Source organism: Camelus ferus, chromosome 25, assembly GCF_009834535.1.
Source record: "Camelus ferus isolate YT-003-E chromosome 25, BCGSAC_Cfer_1.0, whole genome shotgun sequence".
NCBI classification, from domain to species: Eukaryota; Metazoa; Chordata; class Mammalia; order Artiodactyla; family Camelidae; genus Camelus; species Camelus ferus.
In genome coordinates this window covers 23,436,908-23,458,954 of record NC_045720.1, presented here as the reverse complement: position 1 = coordinate 23,458,954, position 22,047 = coordinate 23,436,908, and the positions used below count along the sequence as shown (strand labels likewise).

The 22,047-nt window shown below is 37.6% G+C and overlaps 1 protein-coding gene across 3 annotated transcripts in view; it reads right to left on the bottom strand.

Moving 5' to 3' along the window:
- SYBU (syntabulin) overlaps positions 1-21,727 on the bottom strand; it is a 104,264-nt gene extending 82,537 nt beyond the window's left edge. Inside the window, exon 1 of one of the 3 annotated variants that reach the window (XM_032467668.1) lies at positions 21,317-21,727. The gene's annotated coding sequence lies outside the window, so the exon portion shown is untranslated. The remainder of the gene's footprint in view (positions 1-21,316) is intronic. The other 2 variants (XM_032467667.1, XM_032467666.1) reach the window with 2 other exon arrangements.
- Between the last annotated feature and the right edge of the window lie 320 nt (positions 21,728-22,047).

The window sequence follows — 22,047 nt, the reverse complement described above, 5'->3', positions numbered from 1 at the left end:
GATAGAGCACTGTGTAGGGTCATTTAACATGAACTACCAATACGCATGCTCTAAAAAGTCAGCCCCTCCGAGAAGTGACTCCTCTGGGAAGACTGCAGTCTGTGAGATCTCTGCTGTATTTTTCTCTCCTAAGAACTTCTCACTTCTCTGCAGTCCTTACTGTGAAATTTAGATTTCCAGCTTGTCCAAGCGGAAGTCTTTCATCTCGAAATCTTACCTGGAGATGTCTACTTGGAAATACTGCTGCCCCAAACCCAAATTAGCTCCTCATCCCAAGTTTATCATCATCACTCCCATTTCTTTAGGATGTGAGACAGAGAAGAATTCAGAAGTTAAGAGCACAGGCTGTGGATCTAGGCTGCTGGGATTAAAATTTCCACTCAGCTGTGACTTTGGACAAGTTACATTTCTTCTTTGAATTTCAGTTTCCTCACTTATAAAATGGGAGAAGCATTAGTACGTACATCAATAACCACATCATAAAACTCAGGAACATCTACACAAAACACTGCCTGGCACAAAGCAAATGCTCAAAAACATAAGCTATTGTTATTTATTTTATCTGTGCTCAAACCCCTGGGGTCATTTTGGACCATCTCATCCACATTTTTTAATCTCCTGTTTCCCGTCAGTCACTGAGTCCTGTCTGTTCTCCTCTCAAAAGCTGCTCCGGGTCTACAGCCCCAGAGAGACACTCATCCTTCCAACTCAGGCTAAAGCCAACGGTCTCTGACGTGGTCTTCCTTACGCAGCCTCTCCCCAACTCTAATCCATATATGAGTCCATATATGAATCTAATCTATGTATGAGTCTAGGACAGGACTCATTAGCATAGGATTCATCTTACAGACCCGCTCCTCAGAAACCATCTTGGGCCCTCTGGTCTCTACCAAACATGGTGTAAACCACGCCCTTGGCTTTAATTGCCTTCAACGTTGGCTTTACTTTGCAAACTTCCTTTGTGTTCCAGCCTGCTTCCATTTCCCCTTTTCTGAAGTATATGTTCCATGGAATTTAGTGCCCACTCTCCATTTGTTTTCTAATTATCTATTTGCCTTGTCTTCTCAACCCTGAAGGCAAAAGAAGTGTGTATTTTATTTTCTTTTTACCCTCCCAAAGCACCTGGCTACAAACATACTAAGTAGATTATAAATGCATACTTATTGATCAGTTGATTAAAACATTGGCAATATAAAAAAGTCATGGGTGATATTTATCATGGGTTATTGAGGAAAACTTGGATCCTGAGATACACTTTTGATTTTTTAGGTGGAAATCAAGAAAACAGCTGCCCTTTTCTTCAACAGAATGCTTCACGCCACTGTCAGGGATTCCACAAATATAAATGAAGTAGGGCAGGCACTAGAAATATAAAAAGGCATAGAACACAGCCTCTTCTCAGTCTCCTTCACTCATGTCCTACCTGGGGGTGGGGAGGTCAAGTTCATAAATATATATGAATAAAAAAAGGACATAAGGGCAGAGATAGGGACAATGAAGGATAGAATGGGATAGAATACTCTCTAGGTTATACCTAACGTGACATTTCTTAGGTATCCTGTTTAACTCTTATAACTGGCATTAAGTATTCTAATTTTGATTAGTCAATACATGTGTGGATTATAGTAATGAATCAATTAGCTTTTGAATTTGGTACTGAGTGCATATTTTTGGGAAAAAATGAGTTACAGTTGACAAATGGCGAACCAATATCTGATGGAGGTGCTTTTTACATCACAATGAAAATATACCTGGTGGTACTTTATTATTCACCTTTGTCTTTCCTTCTCCCTGGTACGTTTTTAACTTAAAGATCTCTTTTTTACTCTCATTTTACAGTCTTCAATTTGACTCCCAGCTCATATTCTCCAGCAATTTTACCCCTTTTGCCCTCAAAGAAATGCTAGAGGTATTTGCTGGCTTTGCTTAGTGCTGCTAATCTACACTGAAAAGGTCAGAGTGTTCTGCACTCCTACCCCTAATTAGAGTTTAAATTGAAAGCACTGTGCGAGCATCGTGCAAAGTAAGAACTATAAGGTTTAGTTAACCACAGAACGTTTTTCCTCAGAAACTGTAACTCTGGCAGTCCCAGTGTTGGAAGCAGCACACTTCGAGAAAGGCCAGCACAGATTAACTGCTAAAGAGCTCAGAAGGGGAAGAGGCCACTTGCAGTTGGAGAAAACCAAACCACGATGAAGATGGAATGTTTCTGAGTTAGATCTTGAAGACTGAGTTGGAAATAAGGCAGGGGAGGCATCTCAGGCAAAGGGAGCACTGTGAGCAGAAAAACACAGAGGAAAGAGCACTGGGTGTAGGAAGGGAGGTTTGGAAGAACCTGTTTGGGGAAAACAGAAGGTTCCTGTGGGGAGGAAACGGGGAAGTGGGCGTTAATCCTATGAAAGGGGGGTTCTCTGTCATAACCCTATGACAGAGAAGAAGGATTAGCAAACTAGGTGTTCTTATACATTTTCCCTCACATTATCATAATTTCTTACATGCACATTTGATCATGAAAACAATTACTTAATTAAAACTTGAATGGTCTAGGCCAGCGCTGTCCAATAAAAATAATGAGCTAAAATGTGCTTTTCAATCTTCTAGCAACAATACTAAAAAAGTAAAAAGAAACAGGTGAACTTAATATAACAATTTATTTTATTCAACTTAACATCTCCAAAATATTACGTCAACATATGATCAATATAAAAATTATTAATGAGATTTTTCTCTTTCAGCCAGGTCTTCAAAACCCACTTTGTATTTTGCAATTATGACAGATCTCGACTCAGACCTGTCACGTGTCAAAGGCTCTAGATAACCCCGTGGCTAATACTACCATATTGGACAGCACGGGTCCATGCACTAGCATAAATGAGCTGGATAAAGCAGTCAATATGGATAGTTTTCTAGTAATTTTAATCACGACTGGACGTTTTAATCTCTTGAAGATTAAATTGGTAAGACCTATTTGCTTTACTGGTTTTCAAAATTCATGTTTTATTTTTTGGCTGGATTCGCAATTAGCAAATTAGGTGTAATTATAGATGAAAAGTGAAAAGCTCCATTTTCCCTCCAAATCAGCTAATCCCTGTGACTAGATGGACTCTGTGCTCTCTTATGGCTCTCCTTTAGCTCTCAGTAAGTTAGAAGAAGTCCATGGATTTGTGACAGTTAAACACAAAAGGCTCTACTACATACACCAGCTGATTTGTAGCCACATACAGGCTCTATGCAACTTATCGTTCAGATTTTTAAATTTTTAAATGATTCCTCCTGCTGGTGCAGTTTCTTCACACTTCATCACATTTCTAAATAAGTGATCATGTAACTGAAGATTTTGTGTCCTGAAGGCATTATACCAATACTTTCAAATGCTTCTACTTCAAACAAAAAGCAGTTTTATTCACACTTCCCATTTTTGATTGCACCAAAGCCATTTTGCGGGAGGAAAAGCTAGAAACCTGCTCTCCTGTTTTTGTTTTCTACAAATTGTCTTTACTGAGCACTTGTACATTTCTTGCTAGGTTTCCAAATCACACTGAATATGTGTCAGAAACTGAGTGAATATGGCACATTCTTTAAATGGAAGCCCAGGAAAATCTGCTGCTTTAAAAAAGGAAGATGAACGAATGCCAAAGCGACTGCTGTTCTTAGTAGAGAGCTCTTCTCTAAACGACCAATGTGGACTTGGAATAGAAATGGAAACTATCCAATGACACAGCATGGTCTTTGGAAGTTCATGGCTTTATTCCAGAGCTTCTGAACGGCAGCAGTATTGACATATTTGGCCTGATAACCCTTTGTTGGTGGGGCTGTCCTTTCCATTGTGCGACGTTTAGCAGCATCTCCAGCCTCCACTCACATCACCCCCACATGTATCCTCACCCAGCTCCTGACAAGTCAAAAATGTCTCCAGACATTGCCAAATGTCCCCTGGGGCACAAAATTGTCCCTGATTGAGAACTACTGCTCTGTTCAGAGTCTGAAGATTATATATTTACAAATACAGCTTGAGCTCTAGTCCAGAGTACAAATCCACCAATATTATCTACATCTAGCGCTTGTAGCCTTTGGAAAACAGATTAGATTCACACAATAATCTCCTGTGTCCCATCTCCTCAAACTCAATGATCTTGTTTTAGCTTGCTTGCCCTCTTAAAGTTAAATACGCCACCTCATTTTTACCCAGAATTGATAAACCACAGTGATAATGGTGACTTTCATACATGACCATTACGTGCGTCAGAGAGTGAAAAGATGGAGAGCTTGAAACCCCTTAGATGTATTTCGAGGGTGTTTATTGAAATTGTTTTATAATGACCTGGACTCCCTAAATAAACAAGGCACTAAAACCTCACTACCATCAATTTGGTATTTTTTTGGTAGTACCACAAAGATGAAGTAATTCATGTTTTAAGTAGAACCTGAAACATTTCCAACTATGTAAAAGACTGTGTATGAATAAAATGCTTCAAAGCAAGATTTATCATTCTCTTCCTCTTTTAAAACAGTTCCGTAACAAAGCATTTTATACTTAGTACAGACTATTCCTTGTCATATGTAAAATTTGGATATTTAAGAATAGTGAAAGCTTATTCCATGTTTTTAGGCTTATACATTTATTTTGAAATGACAGAACAGGTAGATAGATGTATTATGAGGACAAGAACATGGTCATTTCACCTGGCAGCACCTGGAACAATGTATACAAACGATTTGTTCTCTACTACCCTCTTGTGGGTTTTTTTTTTTTTAAAGTAATAGTTAAAAAAAACCCTTAAACAACATTATTCTTATCACTGATAATATCAATAGCTAACATTCATTGGTATACATTATAATTCACTTAATTAAAACTCCCTCATTTAACTCACAACAGTTGCTTGAGGTGGGTATCATAACTCACACCTGAAAGTTAAGAAAGCTGAAGCTCAGAGTGTTGAAGTAACAAATTATGTACCTGGTAGAAATGGCACTCAAATTCGTATCTTTTTTATTCCAAGGCTCAGGTTCACTGTGTGCGTGTTACTGCTTCCTGGGCAACTCTTAATGAGAGCTGGCCTGATACCGTGAGCCTTGTAATTTGAAGAGGCTAATGGATTTTTTGACAAAACAGCCGAGTCTTGTCACATTCTCATTTAAATTAAATTCAACGATTCAATTTGAGAGAGAGATTTGTAATAGTACGGGTATTTTCCAGCTTAGGCCTGGGAGTTGAGTGAAATGGGAGACATGAATTTGCTATTTCTTTAGTTCTCACATCTCCCTGAGTCGTGTGTGTTTCTAGTGTTTAAAGATACAAATATTTTTTATACAAGGGTTCTACGTATAAACCAAGAAGTTCATCTGTTATTTAACTAACAAAAAATGGCCTGTTCTGATTTTAGAAGGAAACTGGCTAAATAGTGAACTTATGGCCATTTTAAAGAATTTCCAAAGATAATTTGAACTTTATTTTTATTGTTGTTGTCATTATTTACTTCGCATGTTTTCTTTGAAATCTCAACCCAGCATCCAGTGTGATTCCAGCAACTCTGTACCTGTGCACATGAGCTAGGAGAACAGGGGATAAGGGTGGGTTTGAGGGCGATGTCACTCCAGAATTTTTCAAACAGAAAAATGAAGCCAAAAAACATAGACTTCATGGCATCATTTAACACAGCAAAAGCGTATCCTGCTCTTTCAGATGATTGCTGGCAAAGCTGAAGCTGTTTGAGGCATTCTCAAGATGTCTGCAATTCAGACTCAGTTAGGGCAACACAGAAGAGTAAGTGTTTTATTTTCAAGTTGGATAGTCCTTAGAAACAGTCACAGTGAAAAAGACTGCTGATAACTCAAGGTCCATAGTTTAGAACTTGAAATTCTCCCTCATTTTTACTATGTGTATTTTGTGAAAGAATAGTAAATATGCGTACTTAATATATTAATATAATTATAATCAATATAATTATAATATAATTATGTTAATTAAATATAATTAACATAATAATTAACATAATTATATTAATATAATTTATATAATTTATATTAATATAATTACATTAGATTTTAGGTACTAATGGACTGAAATTCATCCACATGATAGACACTTGAGTGCCAATGAAAGGGGAGACATTGAAAACAGAGCAGAATTTAATCAGGCAATTAAAACACAGGCTTATTTCTTTGATTTATTTAATTACTCTGTGAAGCAACTGAGATCTGAGATTGAAGATATTTATTGGCCCTGGCACAAATACCTATAAAATCTGATTGAGTAGATTACATTTATGCAATATTATTATATAAAACATACCAATGTGTTGAATTTTAAGGGGAAAACATCAGATTGCCATTTCTGATTTTATACTATGTGAAGTTTTATTCAAACACCATATAGTTTCATTTCTGGAGTGCAGGTTAGAGATTCTACCAGTGCAAAGCTTCTTAGGGTTGATTCTTTCCTTTTCCCACTTCCCTTCCCCAACTTATCCAAGGAAATGCAAGGCAGCCAGAGGCTATTAGTGATACGATCAGAGAAGAGCACATCCATTGATTTTACAGTTTCCATATGAAGAACATTTATTTGTTAGCTTAAATAAATTGCTTTTTCTTTGATTACAACTGTCTTTGTGTGAGTAGTGTTGACTGAGCCTGGATCCCAGCTACATGCATGAAACATGGGAAACCCATACATGCTTATGCAGTAAAAGCACTTTAATTAATCCTTTAATAGCTGATGAATGGTCATCATAGATACTTTTTTTTTTTCAGTATAAACGTAGAGGATTAGTGAGGTTAGGCCAAATGAAAGAAAAATTAGTAACAGTAACAGAATTATGAACAGAATTCTAATAAATAAACTTCCATAATGTAGAAATTAGCTTCTGTTATGGGCTATTACCAGCATCTATATGTATGCAACAACCTACCAATGAAATATCAAAATTGAACATTAAAAAGGTAGAATTCTAATTTAAAGAAATTTTTAAAATCAGACTTTTCATATTTATAAAATTCAATGCAATTCAATTTATAAAAGGAAAATACAACTTTAATAATATTACCTAATATATTTTAGCTTTACAAACCATTTTCATGTATACTAGCTCATTTAATTTCTAAATGCCCCTTGACCCTTGCTATGATGTTTTTCCTATAATACTATTTTTAATGAGCCTGTTGTACAATTATTTTTTGGCTTTGTGAGTACTATTGAATGAAGATATAAATGGTGGTTCATGTCTGTCATCAGTGCTTAAATATAATATCTTTAAATAAAAATTTAAATTGAAGAACATTTGCCTTATCTCTGCCAAGATATCAGTTTTTAGCAAACAACTCTGATTCTTCCCTTTTTTTTAGAAATTCCTTTGCTTCCCTTCCTTTTTTCCTTCCATATATATTATCATTCCAGGTATAAAGAAATTATTTTCTTTCTATTTATCTCTAAAAAGAGAGAGAGTTTCTATATGTAGGTATCAAAGGAAGTCTTTAAAAAGGAATTTCTCCTTTTTGTGCTGACACAGGTGAAAGAATCTTACAGGTTCTTTTTAAAGAACTGATTGAGATAACATCTCTCAAATTATAAATCTTCTAGATGCAGCTCCTGGCTCTTTGCAATCTATAGTGTAGTAATACAGTATGAAAATCCTGACTTCACATGTAATGTTGCTTCTTGCCCTCATAATAATTCCTTTTGATAGAGTGAACTCAAATTTATATGCAGAAAACCATTCTTTATGGTAAAGTCATATTAAGTTCAAGACAAATTTTATTTCAGACTTCTCAGGTTTTCTCCCTATCATGGGTGTGGCAGAGTGTTTTCTTAAAAAGGGAGGAAGGCTATGTGAGTGCATATTTCATAAGCTTCATATTCATCATCCATACTATTAGAGATAGAAAGAAATGTACACACACAGAGCATCCTCTCAGATGTGTCCTCCGAGAAGTACACATAGCCTGAACCTCAAAGAATCTCTTTCACTGGGGGCTGGAGGGACTCAATGAAGACGGCAGACGGCCTTCCTCGGATATATTCTTACAGCTCCAGTGGGTACCAGGTTCCACTGGAATTTAATTTTCGGCCACACGAATTAGGCCAGTGTCACTTTACCCTAAAATAACTGAAAAGTAATTACAGCATTTGAAAAGTTGCAAACTAGTTTTGTTTATGGGTTTCAGAAATGTTATTTTCTGAAATATAGAAATAAAACCTTTTCTAATTCAATTTAGGGAGGGTTCATGTCACTTATTTATTTACTTATATAAATTGGATTTGTGCTTCTTGCAAGAAGGGACAGCTTATTTAGGCTGATGAGTTAATTAATATGCATTGAAGATGCTGTGGGTACTTTATTAATATTTAAGTTTTAAATGAGGATAGCATGTTCCTCCCTTACTTGAATTAAAAAGGAGCTATTAGTGTAAACCTTTTTGAAAAACTCATTTATGAAGTCAAAATAAACTAATAAATTGGGTGCTAAAATGTACTATATAACTTAAGAATAGCAATGAAAACCTTTTTCTTTCCCTTAATATTAGATTGTACTTTTACCCGGAACCATCTATTTAATTTCAGTCATGAGTGAAATATTAAAAAGAAAACAGAAACAAAAACGAACTTTAGAAGAAGCTCTTCTCGCACCGACTTCTGTGTATATCTGAGATCGATTAATAGTTGCTATCTCGGGATAACAATTACTGACATGAATAAATTAAGTTTTCCTGTAGTTGGTTATCATTATGATAAAGGATGTTTCAAATGTCTGTCATTTCAAGGTTGCTGTGTATTTAATAAACTGTAGTTGAACAACTTTAACTCTGGGGTCTCAGTTATCTGTAGCAGTTGTCTAACTCCAATTTCACAATACAGTGTCGCGTTTTTCATACACAGAACATAAATCATCAAGAATTCAACTCAAACGGAAAAAAGTAAATCATTTCTGTATTAAAATTGATAGCTTGATGTAAGGACGTTGTATGATTAAAAATGACTTAAATATTTTCTTACTAAACTGAGCTGTGGACATGGTACCCAAGAGGGAATGAGGTTTTCTGTATAATGAAGAGTGTGTCAGTTTAGCATTTAGTGGATTGCTTTGGCAGCAGCCAGTTGTTATCAGCATTTAAACTGGCTAAGATCTCAGCGTATACTTTGCAGAAAAATCTCTCTCTCTTTCCCTCTCCGTTAGGGAAGAAAAAGGAAAATAGAAGCTAGAAGCATGTGTTCGGTTGGATAGAGGCAAGAGGTATACATAAGAGTTAAGATTTGAGTTGGAAGCCTTTTAAAGAACTTTTGTCAACAAATGACAAGGGTTTTTCACAAAACTAAAAGACACTTTCAAATAATATATACAAATCAATACCTGGAACCTTTTAAAAAAAATATGAGAGCACTCATATAACTGGAAATGCTTTCTGCAGTAGATTTGCCATCGTTACCAAAATAAGGATGTATTTCAGTCATTCCCTTTTCTTTCTTTTAACAACGTTTGGGCAAACTAATAAACCTTGCATTTTCTGCATGATTTCTTAGTTACTCTGAATTCCTTTAATTATTCTGAAATGAATTACAAAGAAATACACAGGCAAATAGCAACAGTCCAGGCAAAGCTTTGAATTAATCCATCTAAAAAAATAACAGAGGAATTAACATACTATACGTGACATAGTGGTTTTTTCATACCTGAAGGTTAATTTAGGATTTAATAATGTTAAAATTCATAAGCTGAAGAAGAAAGGGGAAGACTAACTAACTTAGATAAGGCAACTGCTGTGTGTCAGGCACCACACTAGACATCTTAACACGCATCATCCCTTCCACCCTTTCAGGAGCCCTCTAAGTAAAGTACTAGCCTTTTGTTCAAGACGAGGAAACTGGCCGGGGTGTTTCCCAAACTACAGACTGAAATGGATCTCAGGGACAGACATGTGATAAACATTGCCGAATAACTCAAAACACTACTTTGTATATTTAGTTATCGATATATTGAAATATGGAAAAGTAAAACTGAACACCCTTTTTCATTTTTCTTTTCCATATCTGAGTTCAAAAACATCAGCATTTAAACGAAACATCTTGTTTTGCCTTCTCAAAGCTAAGTACATTTGCACCCTTACAAATTTTACTCATCATGCCCTGTAACTCAAGATTGTTGGATTAAACTTGACAACCCCCTCCCCGTCCCCTCAAAAGTAGATAAATCACTCCAGTATCTCATATTGCTGTCCGTAGAAGACAAGAGATCATTTACAAAGGACTTGTAAAAATTATACAGGAAGATAATTCTTTTTAAAGCAATGGTTCTCAACCTTGACTAAATCTTAGAATTACCCGGGAAACTCAAAAAAAAAAAAAAAAAAAAAGATAATGCCCAGGGCCCAGCATGTGATTCTAACGTACAGCTAAGGTTGGAAAACATTGCTGTTAGTTTCCGTCCACAACAAGGGCACCATTCCTTTGCAGTTGCTTTGCTATTATACCCATGTGACTTCAAATAAGTGGAGGCTTGGGGTACCAGGTGTGTGTGAAGAATTAGGCACAGCACAAGTATGACAGCTCTCTATGTTATGAGCAATGAGATAACTCAGACAGTAACTATAATCACCATCCCTTTGGGATAGATTTCTGAACTTCTGTAAAAACAGTATAAACCTAACTGGAGAGAAAGCTGCTTTAGGGCAGCAGGAAATAACCCTTTCCCCCCTTGCTGAGGTGGGAGTTTAGTTGGCATCCACTTAATGTCAACTGGGATTGGCGCCTATAGGAAAACAGCTGTATTTATATCTAGTTTCACCTGCAAGAATCTCCATCAACTTGTACATCAGATTATGAAATTCATGGTAGCTATTTTTGAAACTCTGCATACTAGATAGTTCAGCACCAAGTAATACAGCACTTCTATTTAACAGCAGAAAGACACTTTTCCTCTAATCTGTGACAGCTCCCAACCAGGACAGCATATATAAACTCTCACAGGCTAAAGAAGCATTCAGTGTGTACAACCTCAAAACAACTAGCATCACATTCAAATTAATTTAGTCAAAATGCTTCCAGATCGAGAGCATTATTTCTCAGCTACATTCTAAAGCAAAACCTGCAGCATAAAATGATTGAGTCCTGTATAAACCCTGGATAGAATCTCAGTGAAACTCAGTCACTCACTCAAATGCCCTCTAGTTGGCAATTGTAGAAATGGCTACATGCCACTCTAGTTAGTAGTTCTCTCCTTGTCAACCAGATCGGAGATACTCATGGTGAAGAACATAGGAAGTGATTTTATATGGCTTGATGAAAGGAAAGCTGCATTCTACCAAACTGAAAAATTAGGGTACATTTTTATAAGACATGACTTGAAATTTCTTTGTAAGAATCATAAATCAGGCAGTGTGAATTCTTTGCTTTTTAAATGCTCACTGGAAACTTATATTTTCTCCAGATTCCTTACAACTCTAGAACTAGAAATTTTTTTCTCTAGAAAAATCAGCAACATTTTACAAAATGCAGTTTAGTTAACCATAGCTTCCTTAATATTTTTTGACAAATCTTTGACCCCAAATACACCCCCCAGCAAAACAAATATTCCTCCCTCATCACCACAAGCACACTTACCTATTGGGAATCACTGGCTCCAGCAAATATAAAGAGCTGTATGAAGCTTCAGGTCTGGAGCCAAGAGTTGGAGATGTGCTTAAATGAACCCAAGACTCAGATAGCTGTGGCTACCCTCTACAGGGAAACCAGAGGAATCTGCACTGGTGTGTAGAGCTTCCGGGCACCTCCCTTTGTTCTAAGTAGAATGCTAATGCTAAAAGCGCAGTTTGCATTCCTGCTTGCTCTGGAAACACTGATGCAGTCTGACAAAGATTCCAGCTTAAATATCCTGATGGAGAAAAAAAGTAAGTCCCAGAGACGGGACCTCTGTTGTGTACCAGTAAAACAAGCCTGTACACAGTGAATGTGTACATCTTAGCAGTTGGAAATTTGTGGTCACATTAATGCTGTCTCATCTCCTTTGAAAGACATATTAGAGACATTGAGAAAAGAAATTTTCCACTTCTCCTGAACGTCCATTAAGGAAGTCAAGGATGTGTATCTGAATTTTTTTTTTTTACCTCTTTCTTCTCCCCAGTGTGCAAAATTTTCATTGGCAGATAGAAGCAGGTAGGTAAAAAGAGAAAAAAAATTCCTTAGGGCAGTGAAATAAAGAGCAAGGCATAGCATAATGGGATGAAAAAATGCAATGAAAAAGTTAAGGTCATGAAAAGGAAAAAACCTAACAGTGTAATTTATTCATGTGTTAACATATGTTTTAAAGTATAGGAGAAGTTTAATTTCAAATCATTTTTAATGCTGTTTTTATTATACTGGAGGAATGTAAAGCAAAGGATTACTATCTAACCTCAATTTTTTAAAAAAAGAATTTTAAAATGTTTTATGTGTTCTTGTTGCCAAAATACCAGTCTCTGTACCCTGATAGCCAAATTGAGAGTCAGAGTTTTGGGAGGATAGAAAAGAATAGCTTTATTGCTTTGCCAGGCAAAGGGAGTCACAGCAGGCTAGTGTCTTAAAGACTGTGAGCCCATCTTGGGGTTGGGGTCTTGAGGTTTTATAGAAAAACTGGATGGCACAGAAAAAGTGGTAACAATCAGGGCGTTTTACACGGTGTTACATTCTCTTCACCTTGATAAGAACCTGCTGTTGTTACGGAGGGATTTAGGAGAGGTTGCCCATTTTCTTGAGGTTCAGTCCATGACTTTCTTTCACGACCTCTAGGATGAGTTATTCTAAGAAAAGAGTGCACAGGGAGGGAAGTGTGTCAGTCATAAGATCAGTTTGGCTGGAAGTACAGCTTGAACAACTCAAGAACCATCGTGTTAGTTTTCTACTCTTTCATTCTCTCATCGCTGTTTGTACAGTTGATGAAGTGTATTTTCCTCTCTTTATATGTGAAAATTGGATAACAGATTGCGAAGTTCAATGACTGGGGCCAAAATCTTCAGAGCAAGTGATCAAGCCATCATATCTTTAATTTACAAGTTTCTGTAGATACTAACTGATGAGCACATCGATCATATACCAGTCACCTCATCTAATGCATAACTTTTCATCATTTCAGCAAGGAAAATCAGGTTGCTTTTGCCTTTTCCAATGAAGAGAATGAGCGTTTAGGTATTGCCAGGACATGGAATGTCTTTGGCACTATTGGGTTTCATTCAATTTTCATTTTTAAAGTTTCTTAGCTGGATGTCATAATACAATTTTTATGAATGGCAAGGATTGTGTGTGTTTAATACAACTACTCTACTGAATCTATTTTCCTAGTTGTCTTTTATGGAAAGTGATCAACATCACGACTTTTGAGTTGAGTTCAAGATGGTTGGTAAATTTCCTGGACAAACTTCAGGGACGATTAGTGGTGACAGCTAAATAAAAGACGCTGGATTTAAAAGTTTTGATTTCAAAAATGCAACATAAGTATAAGAAATATTAGATCGGGAAGTAGTCTGAGAAAATGACCTAACAGATTTCTTAATGAAACTTCTGTAAATAAGTTTAATATAATTGTATAAAAAAGAACTGGTCTACACTCCCGGGATGTTTGATATTGGTCTTATTGGGGAAAAAAAGAGTCTTTTTGCCTGGAACATTTTTCCTCAAGACTTTGGCCTGAACCTCATGCCGCAGCTACTTCACTACAAAAAGAAGAGAAAACAGAGCAGCAGCCAGAAAATTATCACTGTTCTATAGCTACCCCCTACCCCAAACATTCTCAACTGGGATCACAGGGTAGAGAGACCTAACTTTTTTTTCCAACTGCATCACTTCTTTCTCTACTTCTTTGTAAGCCCAAAGGATCCCTCGGATCCTGGCTTTTGTGCTTTCTCCTATGAATAAACCTCCCTATTTGCCAGCTACACAGAGGAAGAAAAGCGACTTCTTCACTGACAGCTAGAAAAGGAACGTAGTGAAGGCAAGAAACTGTATATAAACAGGTCAAGAGAAAGATTTCCAAAGAGCTGCAATTTATATGATGACTTGGAATTTACAAAGGCGCTTGAATGCTCAAAAATAGGTTGGGGCTTTGATAAACTAATGATCATGAGCTCAGACTTAGTTCTGAGTTTTGATTCTGCATTACTAACTACTGACTGGGTTACTTAAGAAAGTCATTTTAACTTTCCTCATTTGCAAAAAGAGAATAGTTGTAGTGAAGTGACACAGGTAAGCACTTTAAAAATGCCTCACATTTAATGCACACTAAAATGTTCTTAGTCATTTTTTTTCCCCTTGGTAAGTTAGTGCATTGAGAAAAACAGATAAATGTTCATCAGTTTCTGTAACTTGATAACTGGAGAATGCATGCACCTTCTAAAGAAGGTACTTTAAATCAGTAACATCTGATTGGTACCACAATTCTAGCTCTTTTTGCACTTAATTATTCACTCACATTCTAATTCATTTACCAAATATTTATTGAGCATCTACTATGTGTTAGGATCTGTGTTACACACTAGAGACAAAGCAGTGAAAATGTCAAGCAGATCCAGTCCCTCAAGGAGCTTAAAATTTAATGATATATACTGCTTATGTTATTTTACATGTATAAAATTTTAAGTTTTTGGGGGTTAAAAGCCATATATCCGAATTCTTTGTAATCCTTATAATTATATGTATTAAGTATTTATTGACTTAAATGGTAACTGATAATAAATGTTCTCAATACTTATAACAGGTAATTCAAATATTGGTCCATTATTTGAAGATGCATAGTTTTTCCTGTGGTTTGAAATTGCATGAAGAATGCCCAAAGTGTCTATTGTAATAAAAAGTCAAAGAGAAAGCATTTTTAGGCTTAAGAAAATCCAAAATGCAAGTTTTTGGAAAACAATATAAATTGACAACTTTTAAAATTATTGCAATTGGTGCACTTTAATGAACAAAGGAAGTAAAATGATAAAAATTCCCAAGCTGTACTTAAATAGGTTAAAAACAAATATTTGTCAATTCAGCCATCATTTTGCACACTATTCACATAAACAAACTTGTAATATGCGCAAATTTTCTTGCTATGCTGATTATAAAGTTGAACTATACATTCATTTCTAAGTCAATATTTGTATTCTTCTAAGTCGTTACCTGAAAGAAATACCAACACTTCTCTTTTCTCTGACCCTGTGGTGGGTTTCAGCACCATGGACAAAGCACCAAAAAAACACTCAGCCTTACGAGTGGTACAGGAAACAGTCCCCTTAAGTTAAAATGTAATAACTTCATGGTAGCCATCTTCCATTTTAATATGTTTTAAGGACCAAATGAATACTAAAGAACGTTCAGCTGGATAATACAAAGTTTACACTTCCAAACCCCTTCTATCTTACGGAAAAACATAATGGCCCTTTTAAAGACATGCATCACTGTGTGATAAATGCATTTAAGTGTCATTAGGTTTAATGGCTCCTACTCACTCAGACTATTATACCATACCTTTTAAAGCTAATTTAATGTGTATTAATGGTGTGAAATTGATGAAATTATGAATTGAGTTTCCCTGGGCACAGGTTAAACCCAGGAAGAAGGGAGAGGACAGGTTAATATTACTTTCTACTCCATTCTTCATTTGTACTACAATAGATGTCAGCTCTGCCCTTGGGAAGTAAATGCTCAGTGTTAGTAAGTTGAGCTTAAATTGATTTTTATGGTTTTAAACTCAGGTAACTGTCTGTGGTTGGGTCACCAAAGGTTTGCAGTTTTCTTCAGGGAATAGAAAATATGTGCACTTCTGAGACTAAATTCATATTTTATTCCCTAGTTTCAGAGAAACAGATAACTTGTCACTTCTTTCCCTTCCTGTATTCATCTTACAGATTCAACTGAGAGGGGTCACTCAGGATATTCTTTTTTTGTAATCTCTCCCTCACATCATCACCATGTATCAGACAAAACAGTGGTGTTTAATCAATTTTAAATTGGATCTAAATATTATGATAATACATATTATTACTATCATGTGAAAAATTGAAATATTCAAGGTTCTGCTCTCAGGAACATTTGATACAGCAAAACTTTGGTTCATAGTAACAGGAAGACTGGAATCTAATTTTGAACTGTGACTTGTGAAAATATTAAGAATGAGAGAACTACTCACTTTAATTATGTTTGAAGGGAGAAGAGAAATTAAAGTGTACACCCACTGCTTGTTGTGGTTCATTTAATATTGCTGGATGACTAAGAGATGGCAGAACTGTGTAGCTACTCTTCTGCTTTTCCTTCAAGTCAAATGATGTCCAATCTAAAAAGCATAGAATAAAACTTTGTAAAGGATACTAAAGCTCAGGCTACCAGCTTTTTTTAAGGCATTTAGTTGATTTGACAAACTACGTCCTAAGCTTTCTAAACTCATCTTTTACAAATAGAATTATGATAACACTGTCAACACTGTTATCTGAAGATGAAGGGAGATGCCGAGAGGATAGCAATCCAGAAATGAAGCATATAGTTTTGATTTTCAAAAATTAGAGAGAAGGAAGAGTCTCTAAAACACTGGTGAGGTCAAAATAAAATATTAGGCAATTTTCTGACACAACTTAACAAAAAGATGGCTTCTGAGTACTTGAAAAAAAAGTAATATTCGGAGAACAGCTTGGTCTCCAAAGCATAATATAATTTAGTAAGCCTAGTTTTTCAGTTTGGTCTTGGTTTTTTTTAGGATAGGGTTAAGACTAGTAAATCTGAGACATGGTCAGGACAGAAGTCACAAACTCAGAAGTTTACTTAGCCAGCCAATGAACACAAATGAGCTACATGGCCCAGTGTACTACCAAATGGGATGGTAATGGGCACTGTGAATAGAAAAGATTGTGCCCCAGCTGCCTCTCTCAGCTCTAAATGATATTATTTTCCCAGAAAAGCCAGAAATCAGGATTTTTATGTGAATCATCATTTTTTAAAAAAATTTAACTGCAACTTTTTATTAATGAATATTTTTTCTGATTTTTAAAACAAAACAAAATACATCTGCAGAATGCATCTGACCCTTAGGCTGCCAGCTTGGGACACGTGGCAAAGCATACGGACCTTGTGGAGTCATCTGAAAGGGTTTCATATACCATTATCGAGAATTTCTGGTTGGGTGACAATACAGACATTACATTTAGATGAGTTCAAATTTAATCTCAATATAAGGAAAATTGGATCTTCCCAGTGATGGCATGAGCAGTCCTTATACTAGAAGCACTCATTTTAACCATAATTTGGCAATTCCAAAGGCCATATGGAAAAGCAACCTAGAGCTGAATTTTAAATTTAATGTTAATATTTTCTCATAAATATGAATACACAGACACAGACACACACACACACATCTTCTTTTATTCGCTCATTCATTTAAAAATATTAATTTAAAACCTACTATTGCCAAGCACTGTTCTAGGTGCTGTCAGTGCAATAGGAACAAAAATGTCTGTTCTTACGGAGTTTGCAATCTATTTTTGTCCTGTTTGGATATTAAGTTACATGGGCACTCTATGAATGTGTCTTTTTGTGTGCTAACTTCATTCTGGAGTTTTCCTCCAAAATTCAGCATAGGACATGAAATTATTGTAAGCGAAAAACACATTACACTGTAACAAATGGGTGTTGTTAGCTAAAAAGTTCTATATTAATTTAAATTTTCTTTCTAAAATATTTATTATTATGCACCTGTCATTCTGCTAGGGCAAAATGCTAAACTAGATGGGATATAGAGTCAACAGGTACAGCCTGAGATATACGATCACACTCCTAATGCACCAACATTTTACAAACTTTGGTAACTGAGCAGCCCAAACATCCTACCTTCTCTTTGATCAGCCTTCCATAAACTAAACAAATTAGAGAAGAGGATGAAATCATCTGACACCTGGCAGTTGTCATTCCAACATCAGTATCACTCTTCCTAAGGAAAAACATCTTATCTTTGTTTTTAAATCTCATCATGCTTTGGCAAACTGCAATTCCCAAATGAGGTGGCAAACATGGTGCAGTCTAGGAGAGACCTATGAATGAGTCTATTCTAATACAATTTCTGGCTTTTCTACCCATATTGGTGAAGGGGTAAGAAAAATGATCTTTAAAAAATTATCACGTATTCAAAATAATCCCATCTGATTTTGTAGATAATTTGAATTTTTTTTTAAAAAAAATGAAGGGTCAGAAATCAGTTGGGGATTTAAGTTGTGACTGACTATTTCTCCTTCTGTTAACTCAGTCACAGAACCACTATTCTTTCCCCTCGCATCTGGATCTTGCTGGTTGGTAGGTTTAGGAAGATATTTTTCAGTTGTCCAAGAGGCATGCCTATGTTTCTTGAGAAGCAAAGTTAAGAACAAGGCAATAGATCATTTTAATGCTTGAAAATAAATTATTTAAATTAAAAAATTACGGCCCTGAAGAATGCGTTGTAGCCCACATATTGTTATAGGAAAATGTTTTCTTTTTTTTTTTTTTTCTTTCTGATGAGTGAACATTCTCACTGAAGTTTAATGGTCAGAAACTTAATACAAATATAATACCTAACCGAATGAAACAACATAAACGATTCATTTTAGAACCAGCAGAGGCACAAAGAGTTAAAGTTCCTTAAAAGTATTTTTTAGGAATGCATTGTAATAATGCTGTTATGGTCCTTCCATACTTACATACCTATCTTTTTTCATATCGCTTTTAAAAATTCACTTTGAGAATGCCAAGATTTACTCATCCGTGGATTTTTTCAAAGGGATTTCTACACCAAACCAAAGGCCATCCAGTTTAAGAAAAACAAGTTAACATACTCTGAGAAGAGAGACAGAAAAAGCCCACACACAGACGACTTGGTGATTAAGCCTGGGAGACAATTTGAATAATCACTGTCATAAATTATAGAAATAAAAACCAAATATAGCTTCTAGTTTCTACAGAGCTAAATATACTTACTGAGATGCTCCACTCTGAGAAAGAATTGAGGTAATTTTGGGAATATTTTATAATTTAAAAAGCTTAATGGAAATTGGTTTTTTCCTAAGGAATGATAGGTCATTTCTCCAATGGCTGCAGGACATGGGGTGACCTAGATTTCTCCCATTGCACCACTGATCATAAGCTGCTGTGCGGAGCTGGGCTTGCCTCCCTCACCACTGCCTGGAGCACCTCCCAAAGGCTGCCATTGTCCAGCATCAAGTGTTGTGATGATTTTAGGTGGATAAGCCTCTTTTGAAGTCATATTTTTATTTTTACATATCTTGAGAAATGTAACTAACATCTAAACCTGGTATATCATGGCTATTATTCCTTAGATGGAGGCTAAATAAAAAAAAAGTGTGATAATTAAAATAATATTAAGTAAAGAATATTACAATTTGTATTTAGAAATGATAAACATGGTCAAGGATACTAGAGTAACTGAAGTTCTGGAAATAGTGCCATCTCCTGTGGAGAAGGATGCTTTGGAATTTGATGTCCTTACAAAATGACTTTTTAAAAAGCTTTTTATTTTGAAATAATGATAGATTCATAGGAAGTTGCAAGGATAGTACAGAGAAGTCCCATATAGCTTTCACTCCCTTTCCCTCAATGATTATATTTTACATAACTATAGCGTAATATCAAAAATAGGAAACTGACATTAGCGTAGTGTGTGTACAGCTCTATGACATTCTATCTCATATGCAGATTCACATAACCATCATCACAATCAAGATACACAGTCTTTCAATCATCACAAAGATCTCCCTCATGCTACCTTTCTATAGTCACAGACCCCTTCACCCCATCTCTAAGCCCTGCCAATCAGGCCAATTGTAAGATTACCCTTTTATGCTTATCTCTTACACACTTTAACTAAAATGTGAGAAAACCACTGGACTGGGTATTAGGAGGTCGCTGGTTTTAAGTCTGCCAGGGGCTAATTCATGCTCTTGGGCTAACTCTCTACCAGCCTCAGTAGCTCAGCTATAAAAACAAAAATTTGGACTTCTTTTTTTCAGGGCACCAGCATTTAAGAACTCATACAATAATCTGATCTCAATTTTGATACCACTTTAAAGATTGCATGTAAACCAAGTTAATAAAATTTAATTTAAATATGTGAAGATCATCATGGATTGAACAGTGTGTTTTAAATGTATTCTGCATTAAAATAATGTCAGTGTCACATAACTTAAGAAAACAAAAGCTGCATTAGGATCATGTATTGCTGCTCTAAAATCTGAAGCAAGTAAAAAACATGATTTCACTTGGACGCATCTATCAAGGGGACATGTGCAGCTGTCCTCCCAAATGTACATGTAGAGAAAACTTGTCACTCTGATTACCTGACTTCCTTTGCCCCCAAAGACACCTTTTGAGAAGGAAGAAGTGAACATCCCTAAAATGTGCCTGGCCGAGTATCTGAGCTGGTAGTGCTGCAGTAGAAGCTTTACATTGAAGATTCTGAAGAATCTTCCTTTTCTGAGAAGGAAGATTCAGACACTGGAGCTGCTCTTTGCTTCTGCTGCCCAAGGTCTGGGGTCAGGAACAGAGGACCTGCCAGGAACCTAGCAGTGAAGTTTCCTGCTTTCCTTGATGTCACTACTTGCTCAACACTGGAGAACAAGTGGAAAACAACAGGAAAGCAGTTTGCCAGAAGTAACTCCTTCCATTTAAAGCTTTAAGAGCCTCTTTCCAGGCACCAATATAACCTACAGATCTCTTCCTCTCTACAATTCTCTCTTACTTTAAGTCATCCAGCATAGGATGCCACTCCGCATAAGGATGTTTTGAGCTCATTGACTGAGCCCTTCCAACGTATTGATGAAAAGTGGGCCCTCCCGCCTCACCTCAAATAATCAGACAAAAAAATCCCTAAGGCAGCAGAAACTTGAAAAGTGTCCTCTGGGGACTCTGGACCATCCATCCCTTTGGAGAGATCTACCGAGGCTTTCTTTCTGGATACCATTAATTCTTTACGGAACCTTCTTTATTAAAAGGCACCATTTCTGTCACCAATCCCGAGGACAATTACTAAAGGGAGACCCAAAACCGACGGCCTGGTCAACCTTGCCTGTTGCAACGAGGAGTGCAGCCCAACCATCTCAATAACCAGTGAAATAGGGACACTGCCCCCTCAGCCTCCCTCTGCTGAGAGTCCCCAATTTCCGCAACCTTCTGTTTGTCCCCAGGCACTATGGAAACCCGCCCCCCTGCCCCTACTGGCACTGGAAGGGGCGGTCCGAGGGTTCCAAGACCCCAGCCGGGCCCTCATTGAACCAGAGGATCAGTCGCCGTCCAGTGCCCGCGGGCACTGCCCTCAGAGCCCGTACAGATGCCCGCTCTTACCCTTTCTCTCCCAGAAGGGCCCCATCGCGCTGTCCTGGAGGAGGCATCCACGCGCGCCCGGGAGGCCGGGGCCCCCCTGGGCCGGCGTCGGGTGCGGAAGGGACCCGGCGCCGCCGCGGGTGTGCGCTCAGGGCTCCGGGAGCCTGGCCTGGCCCGCTCCTTCCGCGCCAGCCCGGGCCGGACACGTGGTGCCTTCGCCGCTCGCGCGCTCGGGTCCGGGCGGCGGCCCCTCGGCCTCTGCAGCCGCCCGGGAGCGGCCGCGGCTGCAAACCGAGTGGGAAGAAGGGCAGGGACCAAAAGGCCGGCACCGGTAGGTGGGGCGCGGCGACGCGCTCCTACTCCGGGGACTTCCGACCTGCAGGCTTGGTCCCAGTCGCCAGGGCCCCAGCCGCCTGCGCTGCGGGCTCGGTTTCCGAAGCCGCTCGGGGTGGGGGCGGCGCACTGCAGAGGCTCGGGTTTCCCGCCTGCGGAGGGAGCCCGGCTTAAGGGCGGGAAGGTCAGCGTTTCACGACCTCCTTCTCAAGCCCGCGCGAATCCCAGGGGCTGCTGGGGTCGGAGTCCGCCTCGCGGTCTTCACTCACCCGCGTTAAGCCAATACCCTGTCCCCGCGCAGGAGATGCAAACCACTGAAAACCGCAGCGCGAACCGGAGGTGCACTTCAGAACAGCCTCTCCCTGAGAAAATCCCTCTCGTGGCCACAGCCTGTCTGAGGCAGCTAACGAAACACTGCC